Source organism: Anas acuta, chromosome 1 (assembly GCF_963932015.1).
Source record: "Anas acuta chromosome 1, bAnaAcu1.1, whole genome shotgun sequence".
Classification (NCBI taxonomy): Eukaryota; Metazoa; Chordata; class Aves; order Anseriformes; family Anatidae; genus Anas; species Anas acuta.
In genome coordinates, this window is record NC_088979.1 from 194,141,034 (window position 1) to 194,163,118 (window position 22,085).

A 22,085-nucleotide genomic window follows, 5' to 3' on the forward strand; every position below is an offset into this window, starting at 1 on the left:
AGATTAATGACTTTGCCTCAGCCATGTTTTTTTCCAGTAACAAACTGTTCCAGCAATAAATAAAAAACTTTTGTAAGACAGGAACAAATCTCATTTTAGGCAGGGTTGTTTATCTAAAGTAACCTTGGTCTGCCAGGGCAATGATCTGTAGTGTATTTAGGGCACCACAGTATTTGATCTCTTGCTTGAGAAACCATTTCTTATAGCACCTTATTTACAACCAGGAGTAAACTGCCTCCTGGCTTGTTGTGCTAAGAAAAGGGCTTCATCTCAAAAATAAATTGAGCATTAACTTCTTTTTCATATATGGCTTCGGAGTGTGAAAAGATCATAATTATAAGCTACAGCTAGGAACCGTCAACTCCCCCTGTTCGAATCAGACTTTTCAGTCCTTATTTTCAGAGACTGTGACACCTTTAAACTACTATTTAGAACACCTCAGTAGAAAAAAAAAAAAAAAAGAGAGAGAGAGAGAAGAGTATTTCTAAAATACATTTATGTAAAATCATAAAGATCTCTCACATTAATAGACATTATTCTAGCCATAGGAGAGGAACAAGTTTATGTTTCTCACATGTATCATTGATCTTTTTCATTGCTGTGTTTTTGTTGTCTGAACTGTAAAACAGAGATAATGAGACACATTTTGTGACCCATTAAGTAAAATTAAAGCTACTTCATAGGTGTTGTAAGATAAAAAAGGGGCTTTTTTTTTTCTGTTGACATTTTTTTTTTTTTAAGTACAACCTTTCCACATCAGATACCATTGCCAGCCAAAGGCACACATGATCAAGAAAAAAATAAAAATGTTGAATGCTATTTGAACTTGATCTTAAACCCAATAATGTAATGTCATTGTCTGGGCTTCTATTTACTTGAGCAGTGCAAGAATAAATCTCTTAAGATTAATCTAAAGCTAATAATTCAAGCATGTAATTATATTCCTTTCTATCTTACTAAATAAATCTAAAAATATTAATAATTATAAAAATCACAATGGATATTAATTTGACCAGTGCTCTCGTAGCTGAAAATAAAGTTTTGCAGTGACATAAACAGTGACATACTCTTTTATAGGTTCCCTGAACTGTCATTCATTTACTGGTGTGGAAAAAAATCCTGCTGTCACTAAATTAGGATCTGAAAAGCAAAATTAATTAGGATCAGTCACTTTGAAAAACTGGTTAGATTTAATTCTTGGTTTACATATTCACTACTTTTAAGAAAAAAAATATATATATTAATTATAATAATCTGGATTAATTACATTACAGGCTGTCAGCATGCCCTTCACTGTCACTGTTCATCTTAGTTAATAAAACGTCTGGAAACCTCATAATATTCAAAAAGATATCAATATTATCTTGTTATGTCTCATAATAAAAACATAAGCTTTGATTACCTGAGAAGGTTTTTTGCAAAGTTTTTTTAAAAACAAGGGGGAAAGAAGAAACACTTAAAGGGTTTTCATACTTAGTAGCTTCCACTTTGATCAAGAAATATAAATATTTATGTGTTACTATATTCAGAGTACAATTAAGAACAGAAATTTAGGTTTAATCTCAAATGGGTTAAACTTGCTTTTCAGTTGGTCATTATTTTTAAAACTTCAAACAGATAAAGGGGAGATGTTTCATTTGTTCTAAGATACTGCTTACATGTGTTTGCATGTGTGTATGTGACAGAAGAGTTGAAAAAACTGCAAACTGATAAGATTCCACCAAGTTCTGGTCAAGTCCAAAACTACATCTAAATAGAAGAGCTGCAAGCAGAGTTTATCCATTTGCATAATGAAGTCACTGTGGATGCATAACAAATACAATTTATATTTAGGTATTATCACAGGCACCAAAGATTAGAATCAGGTCCTTTATGGGCCGAAGCATAATATTGACAAGAACTGCCAATTAAAAAAATATATATATTTCTTCTCCCCCCTCCCATTCTAACCACATTATATATCATGCACAGAAGGGCATCTTGGAATAATTACATTACAGACACAAACCTGTCAGTATCCCCTTCACTGTCACTATGGACCCAGTCCAGGCTTTGTACATGTGTGACTTTCACAGTAACACTTGTTAGGTTTAAATTTGAATTTCAGACCATAAGTTGCTTTGCTTCCTCCCTGTAGAATTATGATGCTTAGTACATTATGAAGAGATGACTTAACCATCATTATATTACAGAAAAGTGTGAGACAAGGAGGACAGTTATCATGCTTGGATGAATCGAGCTGCAGCAATGTGGTAGTCTTTCTATACTAAACAGTTCATGTACTTTTCCCTAAACAAATGGTTTTGTGTCTTTTTTTTTTTTTTTTTTTCTCTATCTCCTTCAGCTTTTATCTCCCTTTGACAAAATAAGAATACTGAAACCATGTATCTCTCTTTGTTTACCTGGCCTGATGTAAAATACTGTGGTGCCATCTGAGTCATCTGAGCCATTTACTTACATAACTCAAATATTAGGATTTCTGTACAGATTCTACTTGTTTATACCATGTGTGACCCCCCAAGTTAGCCCTGTAGAGTTGAATCTGTGTGGTCTTCAGTCTTTTAGGTTTAGGACAGAAAGCAGTAATTTCCTATCTGTTCAATAAAAAATAATGTAACCTTTCATGTAACCATGATCTCACAGAGGAAGGATAACTATGTTGTATTGCAGTAATGAAATAGAACATTTTTGAGAACATTTCTTTGCTTCACAGTAAACAGTTTTGATTCTTTTATGTAGCACTTTGCTATAGAAATTAGCCTCATCAGTACAATTTGGGACATTTTCAAATACACTTTGAAAATACACGCCTTATCCTTTATACACAGGAGAATATTTTCTGAGTAACTCCTATTCATAAAAATGTTACTATTTTATATGAGTAGCAAGCCTTAATGAATGTATACAAACATTGTAATATATTCTGCATGGGTGAAATGATTCTATCATTCCTTTAAAAAGTCTCTCTCTATATATATAACATATTTACTTGTATTTCTTTGACTTCATTTGAGAATAAATACATCTGGGATTATTAATCTCTTTCCCCAAGTGTCAGCATCAGTCTTACTGCCATCTGACAACACCATTTTGATATATTATCAGCCTAATATTCTGGTTAAGGTTAGCTGCAAATGCAGCTTATAGGACTGAAAATAAAATAGCATCTGAAAGGCACTACATTTATTTTATTGTCTAAGGAAAAAAATAAGAATAAATGCTGTTCTTTATTTAATTTCCATTATAAGGAAATGCAACTTTTTATAACTTTATCTTCTCCTGGACACCACAGTACAATTCTGAATAAATCAGAATTATAAGATCTCTATTTTTCAGTGGTCTGAAGGAGGTCTATTCAATCATAAAATAATAACACATACGAAAGCATCATAAAATCCTGATAAAGCCGTTCTTCTGTTTCTTAGATCATTATTATTGTTATAATTATTATTATAATTATTAATTATTAATATTATTTTATCACAGAAGTATAAATGTGGGACAGAGGCTTAAACAACATTTTGAAGTGATTACCCAACCCCCCAAAGAATTTACTTTAGTTTTATTATTATTGTTTTGTTTTGTTTTGTGTTAAGGTATTCTAAACTTGGATTAAATCTGCAATAGCGATGATGGCATCTGGAAGGCATTTTAGTAACAGAAGATCAGCCAAAATATCAGAGGAATGCAACATGTGGACAAAGCATGCTAACTTGGTTTATGCAACTAGGCACTTACACACTCTACTGTATTAAAACTATTAAAACTTCAAGCTATCCTTTGATGTAAAGCAGTAGGATTCTGATTCAGAGTGTGTTTATGCTCCATGAATTTCTTTTAATAACATTAGTAGAGTCAGTATTGTATATTATAACTTGGTGGTAAGCCAAGTTATATATGGATATATGTGTTTATCCATATGTTTATATGGATAGCCTTGAAAGTTAAAAACATTGTAAAATAACATTTTTTACTCCTGGATAAAATATAAGCTGATTTTGTTACATAATTTGGAAATCTAAGAAAGATTATTATTATTATTATTATTATTATTATTATTATTATTATTATTATTATTATTATTATTATTATTATTATTATTATTATTATTTAATCTGTGCCAAGGACAAATTTGTCTTTTTACACAAATAAAATCTTTATTTTCTAGTTTACTCATAAAAAGTCTTATTTAATCACTTTGTTTATGTTTATGCAGAATAGATATTGGAAATAAAGAAAAAATGAAGGATACATTTAGCAAAGTTACCTTCTCAAGAGTTTGTATGTTGTCAGTACAAACTCAGGAGTACTTGATTCAGACATCCAGTTTGGTTCTTCTGTCCCATATTCCTTGTCTTTTCAGAGTACTGTGCTTGCATGGCACTCATGGCAACTACAGTTGCTGCATATCAGTACATAGGAGGCAAGATATGTCTCTTCCCACGTGTGTGCCTATATAAATCCTGTTGTGACTTACCCCAGAATCATTTATAGCCATTCATCAGTTAGGTTACAGAAAGTGAGTTTTAACAGTTGTGCTGAAACTGATAACTTTTGAACTTTCAGATACCTTGTAATTGATTCACATGGAAAACATCAATCATGAAGTCCTGCCTTAAAAAGCAAAACAAAAAAAGACCAAACACATATACAAGGCCAACCTGATCTAGTGGGTGGTATACCTGCCTATGGCAGGGAAGGTGGAATTAGGTGATTTTTAAGGTCCCTTCCAACCTGAGCCATTCTGTGATTCTGCAACATACCATGATTAGATGTGAAAGATAATAGAGTGTTGTCCTGTTGAGTACAGCAGTTGGTTCTTTACTACTTTTAATTTTGATTACTTGTTAAGCTTTCATGTTTGAGTGACCACGAAATGGTGGAGTTCACTATTCTTGGCGAGGCCAGGAAGGGAACCAGCAAAACCACTGTATTGGACTTTCGGAGGGCTGACTTTGGGCTGCTCAGGACACTAGTTGGTGGAATCCCTTGGGAGGCGGTTCTGAAGGACAGAGGGGTCCAGAAAGGCTGGGCGCTCTTCAAGAGGCAAATCCTAATGGCGCAGGAGCAGTCTGTTCCCATGTGCCCAAAGATGAGCCAGCGGGGAAGACCAGCCTGGCTCAACAGAGAACTGTGGCTTGAGCTTAGGAGAAAAAAGAGGGTTTATAATCTTTGGAAAAGTGGGCAGGCCACCAGGGAGGACTATAAGGATGTAGCGAGGCTGTGCAGGGACAAAATTAGGAAGGCCAAAGCTCATCTGGAGCTCAATCTGGCTACTGCCGTTAAAGATAACAAAAAACGCTTTTATAAATACATCGACACAAAAAGGAGGACTAAGGAGAATCTCCATCCTTTACTGGATGCGGGGGGAAACTTAGTTACAAGAGATGAGGAAAAGGTGGAGGTGCTCAATGCCTTCTTTGCCTCAGTCTTTAGCGGCAATACCGGTTGTTCTCTGGATACCCAGTACCCTGAGCTGGTGGAAGGGGATGGGGAGCAGGATGTGGCCCTCACCATCCACGAAGAACTGGTTGGTGACCTGCTACGGCACTTGGATGTGCACAAGTCGATGGGGCCGGATGGGATCCACCCAAGGGTACTGAGAGAACTGGCAGAGGAGCTGGCCAAGCCCCTATCCATCATTTATCAGCAGTCCTGGCTATCGGGGGAGATCCCAGCTGACTGGCGGCTAGCGAATGTGATGCCCATCTACAAGAAGGGCCGGAAGGCTGACCCGGGGAACTACAGGCCTGTCAGTTTGACCTCAGTACCAGGGAAGCTCATGGAGTAGATCCTCTTGAGAGTCATCATGCGGCACTTGAAGGGCAAGCAGGCGATCAGGCCCAGTCAGCATGGGTTTATGGAAGGCAGATCCTGCTTGACGAACCTGATCTCCTTCTATGACAAAGTGATGCGCTGGGTGGACGAGGGAAAGGCTGTGGATGTGGTCTACCTCGACTTCAGCAAGGCTTTTGACACCGTCTCCCACAGCATTCTCCTCAAGAAACTGGCTGCTCTTGGCTTGGACTGGCGCACGCTTCATTGGGTTAGAAACTGGCTGGATAGCTGGGCCCAAAGAGTCATGGTGAATGGAGTCAAGTCCAGTTGGAGGCCAGTCACTAGTGGCGTCCCCCAGGGCTCGGTGCTGGGGCCAGTCCTCTTTAATATCTTCATCGATGATCTGGACGAGGGCATTGAGTGCACCCTCAGTAAGTTTGCAGATGACACCAAGTTAGGTGTGTGTGTCGATCTGCTCGAGGGTAGGAAGTCTCTGCAGGAGGATCTGGATAGGCTGCACCGATGGGCTGAGGTCAACTGCATGAAGTTTAACAAGGCCAAGTGCCGGGTCCTGCACCTGAGGCGCAATAACCCCAAGCAGAGCTACAGGCTGGGAGATGAGTGGTTGGAGAGCTGCCAGGCAGAGAAGGACCTGGGAGTGATGGTGGACAGTCGGCTGAATATGAGGCAGCAGTGTGCTCAGGTGGCCAAGAAGGCCAACAGGATCCTGGCTTGTATCAGAAACACTGTGACCAGCAGGGCTAGGGAGGTGATCGTCCCCCTGTACTCGGCTCTGGTGAGGCCGCACCTCGAGTACTGTGTTCAGTTTTGGGCCCCTCGCTACAAGAAGGACATCGAGGTGCTTGAGCGGGTCCAAAGAAGGGCGACGAAGCTGGTGAGGGGCCTGGAGAACACGTCCTACGAGGAGCGGCTGAAGGAGCTGGGCTTGTTCAGCCTGGAGAAGAGGAGGCTCAGGGGCGACCTTATCGCTCTCTACAGATACCTTAAAGGAGGCTGTAGTGAGGTGGGGGTTGGTCTGTTCTCCCACTTGCCTGTGACAGGATGAGGAGGAATGGGCTAAAGTTGCGCCAGGGGAGTTTTAGGTTAGATGTTAGGAAGAACTTCTTTACTGAAAGGGTTGTGAGGCATTGGAACAGGCTGCCTAGGGAGGTGGTGGAGTCACCATCCCTGGAAGTCTTCAAAAGATGTTTAGATGTAGAGTTTAGGGATATGGTTTAGTGGGGACTGTTAGTGTTAGGTTAGAGGTTGGACTCGATGATCTTGAGGTCTCTTCCAACCTAGAAATTCTGTGATTCTGTGATTCTGTGAGTATGTAGGGAGGAGGAGAGGGACAGAAACAGACAAGTATTGAGCCTTTTACAGTTAAATTTCAAAGGAATCTGTTTCATAAATGGAATAATGACAGATATAAAGGAAATGTAATACTGGTGAATGTAAGACCTTTTGCATTAAAAGGAAAAATAATAATTATAGGTATCTAACACACTGAGTAGTAAGAGGATTCTGAGCTACCGATGCAGAAGATCACTTTACTCTGAATATTGCAAAATTAAACAAAGAGAAAACTAAAAAAATAATTTCTCTCTGTCATGGTTTAACCCAGCCAACAGCTAAACACCACACAGCCATTTGCTCACCCTCCCCCCTCCCTCTCTGGGACAGGGGAGAGAAATGGAAAGTGAAGCCTGTGAGTTGAGATAAAGACAGTTTAATAAGACAGGAAAATAATAATAAAAATAATAATAATAACAACAACAATAATAATAACAATGATGATAATAGTACTACTAATAATGTATACAAACAAGTGACGCACAATGCAATTGCTCACCACCTGCTGACCAATGCCCAGCCTAACTCCGAGCAGTCCGGCCCCCTCCCCCGGCTAGCCACCCCTATATATTGTTCAGCATGACATCAGATGGTATGGAATACCCCTTTGGCTAGTTTGGGTCACCTGTCCTGGGTCTGTCCCCTCCCAGCTCTTGCTACACCCCCAGCCTGCCCATTGGCAGGACAGAGCAAGAAGCTGAGACATCCTTGGATTAGTATAAGCACTGCTCTGCAACAATTAAAACATTGGGGTATTATCAGCACTCTTCTCAACCTAGGCCAAAACATAGCATTCTACCAGCTTCTAGGAAGAAAATTAACTCTGTTCTAATTGAAATCAGGACATTCTCATATCATCTGCCTTGTCTCATTCTTGACACTGATATAGAAGCCAGTGATCCCAGTTATATAAATAAATGATTGATATGTGTCAGAATTTATAATTTTGTCCTTTCTGTATCAGCATTTTTAATAGAAATTCAAAAGAAAGAAAAAGCAAAATTTTTGAAGATTATTTTTCATTTCTTAAAAAGAGTTTAATATTTTACTTAAATTCAAGTTGAATATGATCCAGCATATTGTCCAGCTGGTGAAGGACCTAGAGGGGAAGACTTATGAGGAGTGGCTGAGGGCACTGGACCTGTTCAGTGTGGAAAAGAGGAGGCTGAGGGGGGGACCTCATCGCAGTCTAAAACTTCCTCGTGAGGGGGAGTGGAGAAGCAGGTGACCTGTTCTCCGTAATCACCAGTGATAAGACCTGTGGGAATGGTGTTAAGCTGAGGCAGGGGAGGTTCAGGCTGGACATCAGGAAGAGGTTCTTCACTGAGAGGGTGGTCACACACTGGAACAGGCTCCCCAGTGAAGTAGTCACTGTACCAAGCCTGTCTGAATTTAAGAAGCGATTGGACTGTGCACTTAGTCACATGGTCTAAACTTTTGGGTAGACTTGTGCAGTGCCAGGAGTTGGTTTTGATGTTCCTTATGGGTCCCTTCCAACTCAGGATATTCCATGATTCTATGATTCTATGATTCTATGATATATTTAGAATATAGGTTCTGAAGCCTCAGAAACCACAAAAAAAAATATCAGCTTGCCCCTCCCTCTGGGTTACAGGATAACCTAAAAAAAATAGGTATTGCATTTTTGTCCAGATTTTTCATTATTCAGAGGTGGGGCACAAACCTGAATTCCAAAGAATTTTCTGTATGGCCATGCAATGTAAACAACACTTGACCTATGCTAGTTAGAACAAAGACCATCAGGGGAGAGGTCGAGTTCAGGTACCTCTGAATGCTGATGGTCATTTACAGAGGATCAAAAATTTGAATTCACATCTCTAAAAGAAAATCAGGTGGAACTCATGACCCCACTTTTAAGTCCCACAATATTTGTGTAAGTTAAATATAATTTAACAGAACCATGAAATAAGGAAACAAGAACAAACAAACAAAAGAAATCAAACATTCCTGAAGAGCTCAGTCAGTTCAAAGACCTAGATCTCAGCTGCTGACTTGCAGCTCTAAATTTAAGTGAATCTTTAACACTATCTAGTTACAATATTTTCAGATCTCTTTTCAGGTATATATTAGTTCTCGCTTTGGAAATTTACATACAATATTTGTGGCTTAATTTCATTTGTAATTATTATTCTATTTTACTATTGAAATGCAAAAATAAATGTTTAATACATGAACAAGAATAAACAATAAAATGTGCACACCTGTAGGACTATGATATTATTGGCATCACCGCAGGATGCCAAGTGGTGGGATGGCTCATATGACTGGAGTAGTGGAATGAAAGAGTATAGTTTATTCAGGAAGAACAGGCAGAGGGTGTTGCCTTCTATGTTAATGAGAAGCTAGAGTGCATGGAGTTCTGCCTAGGGATGGATGAGGTTATGGTTCAGGAGAGCTCATAGAGAGCTTATGGTTCAGTATTAAGAGGACGACAAGAACAGGTGACATTATAGTGGGGGTCTACTACAGGCCTCCTGACTAGGAAGACTGAGCAGATGAGGTCCTCTATAGATAGGAACAGCTCCACATTCTCAAGCCATTTCAACCACCCAAATACTTGCTGTAGGGACAACATGGAAGGATATAAGCAATACAACGGGTTGGTTCCTGGAAATGCATCAATGGTAACTTCCATCTTCAAGTGATAGAGGAACCAACAAGGAGATCACAGAATCACAGAATCGTAGGGGCTGGAAGGGATCTCGAGAGGTCATCAGGTCCAACCCCCTGCCAAAGCAGGTTCCCTAGAGCAAGTTGCCCAGGTAGGTGTCCAGACAGGTCTTGAATATTTCCAGAGGAGACTCCACAAACTTCCCATTCCAGTGCTCCATCACCCTCACTGTGAAGAAATTCTTTCGCATATTGGTGTGGAACTTCCTGTGAACCATTTTTTAGACATTGCCCTTTGTCCTGTCCCCACAAATCACTGAAAAGAGGTTGGCCATATCCTTTTGTCTCCCACACTTAAAGTATTTATAAACATTGATAAGATGTCCCCACAGTCTTCTTTTCTCAAGGCTGAAGAGTCCCAGGTCTCTCATCCTTTCCACATAGGGGAGATGCTCCAAGCCCTGTATCATCTTTGTGGCCCTCCACTGGACTCTTTTCAGGAGCTCCCTGTCTTTTTTGTACTGGAAAGCCCAGAACTGAATACAGTATGCCAGATGAGGCCTGCCCAGGGCAGAGTAGAGGGGCAGGATCACCTCCCTTGACCTGCTGTTCATGCTCCTTTTAATGCACACCAGCATCCCATTGGCCTTCTTGGCCACCAGGGCACACTGCTGGCTCATGGCCAACCTGTGGTCCACCAGGACCCCCATGTCCTTTTCTGAAGAGCTCCTCTCCATCAGGTCAACCCCCAGTGAGATGTGCTATACTGGACCTCATTCTCACCAACAATGACGGGCTGATGGGGAATGTGATACTCACGGACAGCCTTGGCTGCAGTGACCTTGAACCAGTGGAGTTCAAGATCCTTAAGACAGTGAGGAGGGAACACAGTAAGCTCACCACTCTGGACTTTGGGAGAACAGACTTTGACCTTTTCAAGGATCTGTTTCTTAAAGTACTATGGGATAAAGCCCTGGAGGGAAGAGGGGCTTGAGAAAGCTGGTTGATATTCAAGGATCACTACCTCCTGCAAGCTCAGGAGCAATGCATCCCAACAAAGCAGAAGTCAGGTAAAAATGTGAGAAGGCCTGTGTGTATGAATAACGAGCTCCTGGACAAACTCAAACACAAAATATGAAGTCTACAGAGACTGGAAACAAGAACAGATAGCCTGGGAGGAATACAGAGACATTGTCCATGCAACCAGGGATTAGGATAGCAAAACTAAATCCCTGATAAAATGAAATCTGGCCAGAGACATCAAGGGCAATATGTCAAGCTTCTATAGGTACTTCATTGATAAAAGGAAGACTAGGGAGATTGTGGGTCCTCTCTGGAATGAAATGGAAGACCTGGTCACCTGAAATAGGAAGAAAGCTGAGGTACTCAATGACTTTTTTGCCTCAGTCTTAGCCAGCAAATGCTCTAGCCACACTGCCCAAGTCACAGAAGACAAAGGCAGGGACTAGGGGAATGAAGAACTGCTCAGTGTTGGAGATCATATTTCAGACTATCTAGGGAACCTGAAGGTGCACAAGTCCATGGGACATCATGAAATAATATGGGTCCCCAGGGAACTAGAAGATGAAGTTATTAAGCCACTATCCATCATATTTGAGAAATATGGTGAAACCTTTACTTACTGGAGGAGGGGAAGCAGAACGCCATTTTTCAAAAGGGAAAAAAGGAAGACCCACGGAATTATGGGCCAGTCAGTTTCCCCTCTGTGCTCAACAAGATCATGGAGAAGATCCTCCTGGAAACTATGCTAAGGCACACAGAGAACAGAGAGGTGATTGGTGACAGCCAACATGGTTTCACTAAAGGCAAATCATGCCTAACAAATCTGGTGGCCTTCTATGACAGGGTTACACATTGGTGGATGAAAGAATATCAATTGATGTCATCTACCTGGACCTGTCAGTTCCAAAACAGGTGCAGGTGCAAAACATTTGACATTGTCCCCCATGATACACTTATCTCTAAATTGCAAAGATTTAAATTTGATGGATTAACATAAATTTGGTGGATAAGAAATTGCCAGATGGTCATACTCAAAGGGTTGAGGTCAATGGTTTGACATCCAACTGGAAGCCAGTGATGAGTGTAATTCCTGAATGATCAAGACCAGTTCCTATTGGGACCGGTGTTGTTTGACATCTCTGTTGGTAGCATGAACAGTGGGACCGAGTGCACACTCAGCAATTTTGCTGACAACACTAAGCTGTGTGGTAAAGTCAATGTCCTGGAGGGAAGGGATGTTGAAGGGACATTGACAAGCCTGAGAAGTAGGATGGTGTGAACCTCATGAAGTTCAACAAGGCCAAGTGCAATGTCCTGAATCTGGGCCGGGGCAATCCCAACCACAAATACAGACAGGATGGGTGGAGAATGGATTGAGAGCATCCCTGAGGAAAACCTGGGCGTGTTGATTCACAGGAAGCTCAATGTGAGCCAGCAATGTGTGCTTGCAGATCAGAAAGCCAATGGTATCCTGGTTGCTTCTTCCCTTCTACTCTGCTTTTTTGAGACACCACCTGCATACTGCATCCAGCTCTGGGGTCTCCAGCATAAGAAGGACATGGATCTGTTGATGTGAGTCCTGAAGAGGGACATGGAGATAACTAGCTGGAGCTTCTTTCATATGAAGACAGGCTGAGGGAGTAGGGGTTTTCAGTCTTGAGAAGATAAGGTTCTAAGGAAACCTTATAGCAGCCTACAGGGGTTCCACAGGAAAGCCAGACAGAGACTCTTTGTCAGTGAGTGTAGTGATAGGACAAAGGGTAATGGCTTTAAGCTGAGAGAGTATAGATTTGGATTAGATAGAAGGAAGACATTCTGAGGGCAGTGAGGCATGGGACCAGGTTGCCCAGAGAAGCAGTGGATGTCCCATCCCTGGAAGTGTTCAAGGCCAGGCTGGATGGGGCTTTGGGCAACCTGGTCTAGTGGAAGGTGTCCCACAGCAGTGGAGTTGGAACTAGGTGATCTTTAAAATCACTTCCAACCCAAACCATTCTATGATTCCAAGATTCTATGATTCTATACATAATTCATTAAATACATAAACACAATTATTGTAACTATTAATTGTTACCTGGCTAAGCTTGATATATTTACTAACTTATATTTTTTCTAAAGATTGAATAAGATTGAATAATCTTTTACTATACAATTACTCCTGTTAAACCTCTAATGGAATTCTAATACAGCATTCATGATGGGATCCTTACTGTTTCTTCTTTTGTACCAAAGCATCTTGTTTGTTGTTTTTTTGTTGTTGTTGTTTTGTTTGTTTGTTTTATATAATAGTATAATATCAAAAATGTTACATAAGGATGCTACTTTAGGAGAAAAATCACCCCTTCTGCTTTGATTCAGTCTGTGTAAGCCCTTTAACAATTCAGGGTGAGCTAGAACATTTCTCTGATCACTCTACCTCAGCCACATAATTAAACTAATGATTTTCTCCACCATCACATCATTGTGTGAGAGCTGGCCTAAACTTCTGAGGAGGGTTAGGTGATAAGTATTCCTAATATTTCACGGAATGTAAAATTTTATAGCAAAATGAACTTTGAAATCTTCCTTATCCTCTTCATTACTTCTTTGTGAGTTTTAATTTTATCAATTTGCATTTCAAGTTTGCATCAGAATGTGACTGAAATGAATCTGAATATTCATTTCTGAGCATTATGCCTACCTTTGTGTCTCCAAATACCACTCAACACATAACAATACAAAATATACAAAATAAAAAAAAATAAAATACTCAAAACAATAGCAATTTCAAATTGTTTGTTGTCTCTTCATTAGCATATTTTACAACAACACCTTATCTGTTAAGTTGCCAAATCGTAAGGTACTTAGCATTCACTGAACTGTAACTGAGCAATTACACTACTGCAAATGCTTACTACCCTGAGAGTTAAGCAATAGCTTTTCACACTTATTTTCCCCGGTTATTTTTTTTCATCTGTCTAGACTGAACTTTTTTCCCCCTTCAAATTTCTAGCCTTTATAAATGTATCCAATTCCTCACTATTGTCACTAAACCTCACATTTTAAATTAACTTAGTATTTCCTAGGTATTTAATTAGCAAGCTGCCCAGACAATGTAACAGATTATTACAGATGTCCAGCTACAAGGTAATTTAAGAGATTATGATGAGATCTTGAAATATAACATGATAACTAATGAAACAGATAAACTGCAGTCCAAATTTTCTTGAACAATCTACAGGAGGTTCATATATCAAATATAAGTCATAAAATAATCTTTAAGAAGTTATTCATGGCAGATGAGTCATTTCCTTAAATGAGAAGTAAAGGAAAGAAAGGAAATACCAGGACACTGTGGAGTATGTAGATGAATCAATAGCATATTTAACAATGAGTCTGAACTCTGCCAACGGACTGAAGAACAGCATGGATTAAACAAGATAGCAGAGAAAGGAAATACTCTACAATGCCAGCAATATTTTCACTGGTCACAAATAGAACTACAGCTATAAAATTGAGACAGAAAATTCTTGATATTGGAAGGGACAGAAGCAGTCTTAATTTTGGTAGGAGTGAGCTATACCCAGCATTTGGAAACTGTGATAAGGGAACATTCATTCTATGATGGGTTATGTGATGGGAACATATCTCCCTCATGAAATTAAGATGTGCTTTTCCTGTGGAGCCCTGGCTTATTACAGAATTAATTACAGAATTTCTAGGTTGGAAGAGACCTCAAGATCATCGAGTCCAACCTCTGACCTAACACTAACAGTCCCCACTAAACCATATCCCTAAGCTCTACATCTAAACATCTTTTGAAGACTTCCAGGGATGGTGACTCAACCACCTCCCTGGGCAGCCCGTTCCAGTGCCTAACAACCCTTTCAGTAAAGAAATTCTTCCTAACATCTAACCTAAAACTCCCCTGGCGTAACTTTAGCCCATTCCCCCTCGTCCTGTCACCAGGCACGTGGGAGAACAGGCCAACCCCCACCTCGCTACAGCCTCCTTTAATGTACTTATACAGAGCAATAAGGTCACCCCTGAGCCTCCTCTTCTCTAGGCTGAACAAGCCCAGCTCCTTCAGCCGCTCCTCATAGGACTTGCTCTCCAGGCCCCTCACCAGCTTCGTCGCCCTTCTTTGGACCCGCTCAAGCACCTCGATGTCCTTCTTGTAGCGAGGGGCCCAAAACTGAACACAGTACTCGAGGTGCGGCCTCACCAGAGCCGAGTACAGGGGGACGATCACCTCCCTAGCCCTGCTGGTCACAGTGTTTCTGATACAAGCCAGGATGCCGTTGGCCTTCTTGGCCACCTGAGCACACTGCTGCCTCATATTCAGCCGACTGTCCACCATCACTCCCAGGTCCTTCTCTGCCTGGCAGCTCTCCAACCATTCCTCTCCCAGCCTGTAGTTCTGCTTGGGGTTATTGCGTCCCAGGTGCAGGACCCGGCACTTGGCCTTGTTGAACTTCATACAGTTGACCTCAGCCCATCAGTCCAGCCTATCCAGATCCTCCTGCAGAGCCTTCCTACCCTCGAGCAGATCGACACACGCACCTAGCTTGGTGTCATCTGCAAACTTACTGAGGGTGCACTCAATGCCGTCATCCAGATCATTGATGAATATGTTAAAGAGGACCGGCCCCAGCACCGAGCCCTGGGGGACGCCACTAGTGACTGGCCTCCAACTGGACTTGACTCCATTTACCACAACTCTTTGGGCCCGGCTATCCAGCCAGTTTCTAACCCAACGAAGCGTGCGCCAGTCCAAGCCAAGAGCAGCCAGTTTCTTGAGGAGAATGCTGTGGGAGACGGTGTCAAAAGCCTTGCTGAAGTCGAGGTAGACCACATCCACAGCCTTTCCCTCATCCACCCAGCGCGTCACTTTGTCGTAGAAGGAGATCAGGTTCGTCAAGCAGGACCTGCCTTCCATAAACCCATGCTGGCTGGGCCTGATCGCCTGCTTGCCCTTCAAGTGCCGCATGATGACTCCCAAGAGGAGGCTTGATATCAGCTGCTACAGGTGAGTCTGTAGGGCACTGCAGGGAATGGGCATTCCTGTTCCTGTTGCAAGGAACAGGTGTTACATGGCAATGTAACACAACATCAACAGGTTGAGACTTTCTCACCAACCTTCCTGGTTATTTCAGTCCGGTGTTATTACAAGACTTAATTCTTCTGTAAAAGATAATAAATAAACAAAATTATTCTTTTGATTAATAAACCTATTATTCAATGTGCCTAGCAATCTTTCCTCTTAGTCTTATTGCACTATAATACTACTTGTGTTCAGGCTGCTGGTACAAACTTAGCCAATGCAGTCATGGCCTGGTCTTAATTCTTAGTCATTTCGTTGCTGCCCTCTTGTCTAGGGTCATCCACTGATACAAACTGCACCTGTAGCACATCTTCTTCATATTGACAACTAGTCTATCTCTAATAAAAATTGCTGGTTGATCTGTTTGAAATTTATCAATTTTTAGATTATCAATGTCAACATTCTTGTAAGGGCTGAATTCCAAACAATGGATGGTCGAGTTTAACTAACTATCAAATTTCTTATGAGATGTTTCTTTAGTGGAAACCAGAATGTTATCATAACTCATGATGTTTAAAAAACAAAAAACAAAACAAACAACAACAACAACAAAAAAAACCACTAAGATAGCATGTTCATTTTTATTTACTGTGAAATATATAAATAAATATTTCCTCCCCAATTAAGATGGATTCCTAAGATGATCTATTACATGGCAAATTTTTGCACAGAAAGATTTTTGTTGTATCTCCTTAAAACCAGAGGTTTATAGTTGAAATAGCAACACCCCTAAATACAGCAATGAGAATCGAATAAGAGTCATAAAAATACAATGACATTTTTCTGAAACCTTTCCTTTATACTCAAAAGGGGAATTTTTAAGTAATTTGGAGAGTGCGGTAGTGTCACTGTCACTTATCTAAGATTACTACTGCCTACTCCTTCCTTCAGTACTTCTGAACTTGAACTCTGTTTGTTCCACTACATTTCAAAAGAGCTTTATTTCTCATAAATTTTCTTCATGATTGCTCAACTGCTCAAGGATATAAGTGTGATGTAGCCCCTTGCTATAGTGTTTTGCATAATATAAATGGTAAAGCTCCTTGAATAAACTGCTGGAAGTTAGATATATTCAATCCTTATTAGGCTTTTAGTAAATCCATATAGCATAAAGATAAGAAGCTTTTCATTAGCTCTGTAACAAACTATTCCCTTGAATTATGAATACTGATGAATAGGTCTCTGCAAGCCTAATGTACTTTATCTGAAGAATTTCAGTTCATTTGCTTTAGTTATTCAATTTACATCATGAACTCAGATATACCCATGAGGCCCTCATCTTTGAGAGAGACCAAAATGAATGTTTAACCACTACAGTTTGCAAGAATCAATTAGAATGAACTAATATCACACAAGGTAATTATGTTATAGTTATATTATTTCCAAGAATTAAAGAATGAGATTGGTATTATTATGCTGCATCTGCAAAGAAAAGGAAGGAGAGAAGGAGGGAAGGAAGATTCCTACAGTTATGGAGGTAATTTCCCCAGCATTACTGCAGAGATGAAACTGATGAACACTATGAGACCTCAGAGTACTCTGAGGATTTTGTATACAATGTAGAATGTTTCACTGGCCTATTTTATATATTTAAATACCTATTTTAAAGTAATCAAAATAGATTGATAAGTTCCTATCTCTGTTTTATTCAGTGTTATATTAAGCTTGAAAAGAAAGTCCTATTTACTCAATTGAATTATTTTTCATACTTTTCATACTTTTTATTCTTTTTTTTTTTTTTTTTCTGAAATACTGAACTATGTATCCTCGTTTACTTTGTTCCATGCTTAAGAAAAGCTTTCTTTTTCTGATCTCTCTGTTCTTTTTCCATTCCTCTCTTTTTCTTGAGAATAAAATTTACATATATATATAAAACAACACAGTAACAACTGTAATGCATTTAAGATGATAATCTCAACATTTTATTTATCAAGATATTACTAATAAAATAAATAAATAAAAATAAATTAAGACTGCTAAAGAAATATTTGAAATTATCACAGTCATCTTCTCTTAACATTATTTGTATAAAAATAACATGAGCTAAAAAAAAAAAAAAAAAAAAAAGTATTCCTAATTGTAGTTTTTAAATGGTTTTGCCACCCAGGAGGGGGAAAAAATGTATTTTTTCATTTTAACCATCTATTATAACATACTACTTTGTCTGAGACTTTTGATAGGTAATGTCATGTTCAAAAATTTATAACAAAACACAAGTAACCTTCTTACTTCCAGGATATGAAATAACTGTGTTTGTGTACATGGCCTAGTTTGCCCCTTTGATTTGTAATACCCTATGGTAAATAGTCCCACTAAGAATGATAAAGAACCACTTTCTTGCCGTGCAGTGTCTTTCTCTTGTGTAATTTAGTCATATGTACTGTTACTTGGAGCTTTACTGATAGCAAAGGAAAATTCTTATCATGACACATGCTTTCTTCTACGTACCTGAAGACCTTTCAAACGTGCATTTGCCAATTGCAGAGATACAGCTCTTACCCATGATCCAGAAAAAAGAGATAATTGATTGAGATGTAATTTTGCATCTTCGACTCAGTATTAGTGAATTTACAAACCCTTGCAAAGATATATATAACTTATCCTATCTTGGATGTATTTAAATTTAGGTTAACAAAAAATAGAACTAGGAGATATCATGACAGGTCATTTCCAAATGGCATTATTCAAGTCCAGACTTAAACATTTCAGTAATAGAAGTTCAACAAGTTTCCTAACCAAATTATTTCAATATTTACCTATTCTTACTATTATATTATTATATTATTATTATTATTTTCTGGTTAACCTCAGTCTCCTTGCTTGTCTCCTTAGAAGTGCCTTTATACCCAGTAAGTGTGGAGAATAGCTGAATTCCTTTTTTTTTTTTTTTTGTAACTAATCTTTATTCATTTGAAGATATTTATGATGTCTCCTTCCATCTACCTTTTTATTAATTACACTAAACAATTATATCCAATGTAATTCATGGGTGTTATCCTTTCAGCTGGTGTGCACCTTTGTTTAGTAAAACCGTGTCTGTGTCTCAGCTTATGAGTTGAGCCACAAAAAAGGTTCTGGAACATGCAAAAATTATCACAGTGAGCAAAGATCTGCTTACTGTCCACTGCTTTAAGAAACTGGGGGAGAAGGTGGACACCTGCCTAATTACGTAATGAACTCTACAGACATTTCTTATCACGCTTTGAACTGCTATTTTAAGCCCAGCTGTTTCCTAGTTGTTGTAATGGCAGAAACAATTCCACCACTGCTGCATTTGCTATGTTATTATTTCCTCCTAAGGGAGGAAAGTACCTAGTTTCTAGTACCTGAGACACAGTACTAGAGCCAGGCTGCTGTCTGGTAACAGCTTTTGTTTTTCAAGCTGTCATTTCTCCTTTTAAAATACAAGCAAGTTTCTTGCTTTAGTCATGTTTAATGTAGGTGTTTATAGCCCTGAATCATCTTGAGATAGGTACTTCAGTGACACTCTATTAGCAGTGCAGCTACACAGATATCAAATTATTACTGGTTTTAAATCATTGTTGAGCTTTTGACAGTTCTAAGTCTTGTAGATGAATTCTGCATTGCCTTGCACAGTGGGCACCACCCCATGGAAAAATTTGCATTTAGAAGTGTTTGTGGCTTTCAAAGGAAAAGTACAGTGTAGTTTCTTATACTAGGTGTGGTTGTTTTCCCGACTGAAATGGAATGTTCAGGGCACTGAAATCCTCTATTATTCTTGCTTTTGGATTGTTATGTCTTCTAAGTGAAATCTGTCAACACGATGCATTTATAGAAGTATTTTCGAACATGGGTTTATGCCACTAGGATACAGCTAAGAATTTTTTGTTTGTTTGTTTGTTTTCAAGTCAGCTTCTTTTAAACAAAGAATAATCGGATTTGATTCATATATTATAAATCCCCATTGTGTTATGCTGTTTTCATGACTAATTTCTCTCACTAACCACAGCTTAACAGCCTTTGACCCTACAACAGCAAGCAAGCTGTAAGAAAACATGGGCTTGTTGTGATGGTTATGCCTTTGCTCATGTTCCAGGTCCCCTGTGGCTTGCTAACTCTCCACATAAATACTACTTCAATTGCCTGCAGGCCAATAGCAGTTTTTGAATTGCCAGGGATCATGAAAGACCTGCCTCCACTGGACACTCCAGATTAAAAATAAAAGAGGTTGTTCTAATTTATGTTAAAATCAATATAGATTCTTATCAATTTCCACATATGAAACAAAATTCTCTAAACGACAATGAAATATTATTTTCAGCTTTTGTAATCTCATAGTCTGTCCTTACTGCAAATAATATTTCTTTGATATTAAATTATGCTAATAACAGTGAGAAAAGGACATGACTGAAAGGAACTGACATGTCACAAGCCCTTAGCACTTTACCAGCTAAATGATGCTAAACTGCAAGTAGTTAGAACTGAAGTGTTTTCACTGACATCTTCTCACACTGGTAACTATCAAACTATTACCAAAACTTGTAGGTCTATCCAATCTGTCTAGAGTTACCTGGCTAATTTTAAAAGAAAGATTTTGTGTTAACTTTCAGTCACAAACAATAAGATATTTGATGGAGTTTCTTTTAAATGCAATTTTGGTTTCCTGGTCTTGTATAAATTTCAGAAATGCAAGCTATAACTTTCTTTAAAGTCAGAAGTATCTGATAATAAGTATGGTAGGTAGCCTGGCAGGTAGCTTGTATAGTCTGCTGATACTTATGCATAAATATGTGTATATATATTTGTACCATATGTAAGCTGTAAATGACTTCACCATTGCATAGAATAGAGTGAGTATTGTGAGTTCTCAGATTATGAGAAACAAAGTTGCTAAACATATTGTTTATCATAATCATACAATTTCAAGCTTAATATTTCTTAGACTGTTATATGTCTACAAAGAAGATCTAAATGATGAGGAAGTAGCCTGAGCAATTTAGTAGTTAAAGCCTTCTTTGTGAACTGATACTTCATCTGTGACCTATAATGGTGCTGGAGCATGACATGCTATGAATAAATCATTAAAACAAAGTCAGGCACCTTTGATCATTAAAAGATCTCACAGCACTGCTTACAATAGTACATGAAACGTTAAACTTGGCTTCTGAACAAGTTTTAAATTGGGTAATTTGAATCTGTTTGGGTAATTCAGATGGGGTAATATTCCATGTTATTTTTGTATCTACAGGATTATTAAAGGAGATCTTTCTTCACTTCTCTCCTAAACTGTAGAGTTTAGTATTGCTGGCAAGGATCAAAAAAATTCTCTTATATTTCCATAGTATGTTAAAAGCACACTTATTTGGGCTCAGTTTATAAGTAAAGACTTCAAGATGAGATAAAAATTACACTTCTTTGTAGTCCATAACTTCATTCATGAATTTTACAAGCACATTAGTAAAAGCACTGAAGACACTTTTTGGTTTAAGGATAAAAATAATATTTGGGTAGCCTATTTTAGGTGTCCAGAATATTTATCTCATTCCTGTTAGGTATAGAATATACCAGGTATAAAATTTATTTAGTACAGATCTCTGTTCTGTCTGCCAGCTGTGTAGATTCAAGATGCTTATACCTCTCTTTGACTGCTTGCTCAGTATAATGGTCTCTGTAAGGTGGTTGCAGCAACAATTACTCATTTATAATTACTCAACTAAAAAAAATGGTAACAGAGGTGGGCTATCTTCTTTACAATTTCAAGTATCTGAGTCACACCTTTACAACCTGACCCCACTTTCATAATTCAGAATTACTCTAAGTCTTTTCTTAGGTGTGTGCAAAGGTATCTCTTTCCAGATCAGCTGAAATTGAAAGTGTCAACATATGCATTTTGGAAATGGGAAGATTTCTTCAATACTTTTGCCTTTTCGAGATGGTGGAAAGGTACAGCTCCCACATCCTGAGGCAGTCTTTTTCTCCAGGTGTGAAAATGCCAATACCTTCTGTTCAAAACTTCTGAACTTGGGCTGTTGGGAAGTCAAGACTGTTGTGGACAAAGGAAATGTAAAAACAGAAAAGGGAAGTTCCACAACTCAGTGAAATTGGGTATCCCAGAGGGAGGAGGGAACCATGTTCTTATTCTGCTTTGGGAACTTGGTCTGTCAAAAAATTAAGAACTGTGGCCACACCTAGGACGTGTTTCATGTAGTGGTCACACCTCTGTCACAGGAAAAGAGAACCAAGTCAGAATATCATCCCT

General features: G+C 38.9%; 1 long non-coding RNA gene across 1 annotated transcript in view; it reads right to left on the reverse strand.

Moving 5' to 3' along the window:
• Positions 1-22,085, reverse strand: part of LOC137849851 (uncharacterized) — a 30,413-nt gene that overhangs the window by 4,921 nt on the left and 3,407 nt on the right. The gene's annotated exons all lie outside the window — the stretch shown is intronic.